Source organism: Solanum tuberosum, unplaced genomic scaffold (genome assembly GCF_000226075.1).
Source record: "Solanum tuberosum cultivar DM 1-3 516 R44 unplaced genomic scaffold, SolTub_3.0 scf00230, whole genome shotgun sequence".
Classification (NCBI taxonomy): domain Eukaryota; kingdom Viridiplantae; phylum Streptophyta; class Magnoliopsida; order Solanales; family Solanaceae; genus Solanum; species Solanum tuberosum.
The window spans coordinates 199,743-204,206 of NW_006239156.1; positions in this window are offsets into that span (position 1 = coordinate 199,743).

Sequence of the window (4,464 nt, forward strand, 5' to 3'; positions counted from 1 at the left end):
TTTGCATTCAGTTTTAGCCTTTTAGCAGCTACAACAGTAGTAATAGCTACCACATCTGAAATGCTTCAGTTGTTCCGAGTTATTTTAATGTTTGCATCATTTCTTCTCTTGACAGAAATTGGAAAACTATTTTGCATTCAGTTTTAGCCTTTTAGCAGCTACAACAGTAGTAATAGCTACCACATCTGAAATGCTTCAGTTGTTCCGAGTTATTTTAATGTTTGCATCATTTCTTCTCTTGACAGAAATTGGAAAACTATTTTGCATTCAGTTTTAGCCTTTTAGCAGCTACAACAGTAGTAATAGCTACCACATCTGAAATGCTTCAGTTGTTCCGAGTTATTTTAATGTTTGCATCGTTTCTTCTCTTGACAGAAATTGGAAAACTATTTTGCATTCAGTTTTAGCCTTTTAGCAGCTACAACAGTAGTAATAGCTACCACATCTGAAATGCTTCAGTTGTTCCGAGTTATTTTAATGTTTGCATCGTTTCTTCTCTTGACAGAAATTGGAAAACTATTTTGCATTCAGTTTTAGCCTTTTAGCAGCTACAACAGTAGTAATAGCTACCACCTCTGAAATGCTTCAGTTGTTCCGAGTTATTTTAATGTTTGCGTCGTATCTTCTCTAGACAAAATTTGAAAAACTGATACGCATTCAGTTTTAGCCTTTTAGATGTCTTCGAAATTGTTGCTTCTTGTGTGCTAGCATATATAAGTAACAGAGTCATTACACTCAACCATATACAGAATCTCTCGGCCCCTATATACACTCAACCATATATAAATTCTGCTTTGTCCACTAAGAATAAGATTACAAGATAAAAATGTCAAGAAAGAAGCAGTAACAACATTGTAGCCTCACAGTAACAACATCCTATCCATATACAGAATCTCTCAGCCCCTATAAGACTTATCCCTTTTGAATAGACTTTTATCGATGCAAGAAGAACTTTGACATCACTCTCAGGGTTATTAATAGAATTTTTTGATATCTGTTGCTGCTGTACATCAAGTTTCCCATCCATATAAAGAATCTCTTGGCCTAAAGTCCAGCAAAACAGAGATTTGAGTTGCACCTTGATCTGGTTTAGAGGATCAAGTAACTCGCTAAATCTGTATCATTAGAATTGCTTAACAGATCATTGCCTTATTTATCTCTTTTTTTTTTTTAATTTTCTACACATACAATTGCAGGCACACAGTTTGAGATTGTTTGGCTCCTACAAGGATTAATGTTGAGAAGAAAACAGTGATAGCTTGTTTGTTTCCCCTGCTACAATAATAACCTGCTAGTTTATATATGAAACAGTGATATATCATGCTTGTTTAGTTACTCTGCAACAACTTGTTTCCCCTAAAACATAATATAATCTTCTTGGTGGAGAATTTCTCCATTTGTGCTAGCTTATGTCACTGAATTTGTGCTTTCGGTATAGATTTGGATTCTTGGTGAATGCATCTCATCAAAGTTTTCGTAATAAATTTTTCTTATGTTCTTGCAGCTTGTTGATATTCTGGATAACCCTTGGTTAATTTTAGAGTTGTTTTGTGAAGAATGAAGCTACAAGTCAAGATGCAAGTTTAGAAGATGCACACGACCATTATTATTTTTCTAGGAAAGTTGTGCAAAACAAGAAATCATAGTCTAGCTCGGGATATTGTTAATTTGCTAAAAAAAAATTGTTAATTAAATGTTGAAACAAACACCATGCGATGTTTACCTATTTTTATATTTATATCAGCCTTTTGTATGGAGATTTATCGTAGCGATCTTATATTTATTGGTAGAACTTATAAAACTTCTGTAAAATGAAGACCCAGAATCATCGATGGTCAATTAGAGACCAAAAATTTTGCTCGTCTCTAAAAGTTTCATCTAGGATTAGAAAACTTCTTGTCCCTAAAGGTTCATCTAGGACGAGGTGTTGCTTGTCTCGAAAAACAATCTAGGACGACGTGGTTGCTCGTCAAGAAAAAGTAATCTAGGATGAGGTAGTTGCTCGTCCCTAAAGAGTAATCTAGGACGAGTTAGTTGCTAGTCTCTAAAGGGTTTAATGACCAGAAAATGACTAGTTTTTAAGGAAGAAAATATCTATTTGGGACGAGATATGTAGTCTCTAAACATAATTTGGTGACCAGTTTTGATTCCGTCATTAAACACATTTAGCGACCAGTTAAAAGAGCCCATCCCAATTAACCTTTAGCGAAGAAGCATTTTAGGACAGGTGGCGACCAGCCTTTTCCCGTCTCAAAAGACTATTTGGTACCGGATTTTGACTTTCTAGGACCATATTTCCTTTCCTTAGAGACTATTTTTCTTGTAGTGCTAGAATTACTTGGATGAGATCAAGAAGATTTTTCTTGTAGTGTAAACCATTGTGAATTACACTCTACCCTTCTTAGAGAAGTCTTTTCACTCAACCCATTTAGGCATTTCTTAAACACCCTATTCAACCACTCTATCATCATACCTCCAAAACTCTTTATGACTAAGTCGGGTTATACCAACAACTAAACATAACTTCACAAACACCTTACTAGGTAAGCACACTATCTCCCTTTTGGGAGTAAGCCTACACAAATTCTTGTAAACACCTATCGTAACATAAAGGCAACAATGAAGCATCATTCATACTAAAGACAGCATCAAAGCCTATCATCTCAAATCTACCAAGTCACATTGCCATAATTGGCATCTCAACAAACCTTTCTCCCTCACTACTTATAGCATAACCATTCTAATAGTCACATCCTAAAGACCATCGAATAAGGAATAAGAGAGAGAGCTTATAGATCTATGGCACGACTTGGAGAATGAAGAAGTAAAGTTTCCTAGGCATCCACTAGCCTTATATTCATAAAAGTGGCGCGCTTCACATTTATGAACAAGACTGTACTAGACGTGGTTCGAGATATCCTACAATATCCCAAAATCATATGCTCTGATACCAAGTTTGTCACGACCCAGGAGTACCCCCTAGACGTAACATGGCGTAGTTGACCCGGAAGGAGACACATACAAGACCTTAGCATATCCTGAACATAACATAATAGAAAATAAAGGAAAATTTAAGACTTTTACAATGGAAGTCATTTTTCATTAAAGTAAGCGGAAGACTTTCTACACTTTGTCTCAAACCATCTAATAAAACTTTTTAGAATATACTCTTGGGACACAGCCCATACAACAGTCTTAACATGACAATAAAAGACATAAATGTAAAGCGGGTTTTGTCCTCGAAGCTATGAGAACTAACCAATTCTTCAACTCTCTAGATCCTTGGAAACCTAGCCTTCAAAGCAACTCAATCTTCTCAACCCTATATTTGATTAGAATGTAGCCAATATGCGTTAGTACAAAATGTACCAAGTATGAAAGCTAGCACAACATCATAAGAGCATCTCAAATGGTTAGTCAACAGAAGACATAAGCATAAGAGATAATAACATAGTCAAATCATAAATGATCATAGTCATAGCATGGTCTCCAACATAAGCTTCATATAAAAATAAGTCAACATACGACATAGTTAATGAACATAAGAGATAAGTCATAATAGTAATGAGCCAAGGCTTCAACGTAAGCATCACATAAGCATAATTGGCTCTTAGTCATCTCTATCATAATAGAACCATTCTCAAGTAACCTTAAAAGCATACAAGTGCAAAGCATGAATAGTATCCCATAATACCACCCAAGTCAAGTATCCATTTTTGGTCATCTTAATCATAGTCTATATACATGGTCTAAGTCTTTAAGCTTTTCTACCATAAGGGAACCATACTCCTATGTAACCTCAAAGCACACTTATGCATTATATGAAAGGCATCCCAAAATACCCTCCACACTAAGCATAACCTTGAAGTCAGCCTAGTCATATTTATTCTACCTTGGTCTCATTACTAGCTTACTTCATAAGGACAAGAGAACTATCACCCTAGTCAATTATATCATGTCAAGGAAGGCATCTATAACACAATCTTATCTAAGCATACATCATAGAAGACAACACTCATAAGGTAACCTTAAGTCATACTTTTACAATTCATAAAAGGCATCCCATAGTACCCCTCATACTAAGTACTCATTTAGATCATCATACTCATGTTCCTTAATGAGGGACTAGCCCTATTTTTAAAGCATGGAACACTAGGAGACACTTTACTAGGTATATCTTAGTAATTTCTTGTTTGAACCCTAATATATACTATACTAGGTACATCTTAGTTCATCATATTGGAACTTATAGGAAATTCTACTTAAAGTATAATCTAAATTCATTAAAGTTGAACTCTTGGAGATTCTACTTAAAGCATGATATTAGTTCATTATAAGGTTGGACCCTATGAGATACTTCTTTTTAGCATATCTAGGTTCAATATCATTATGGACTCTTTGAGGCACTACTTCAGCATATCTAAGTACATTTATACTCTAGAACATTATGAGGTTCTACACTAA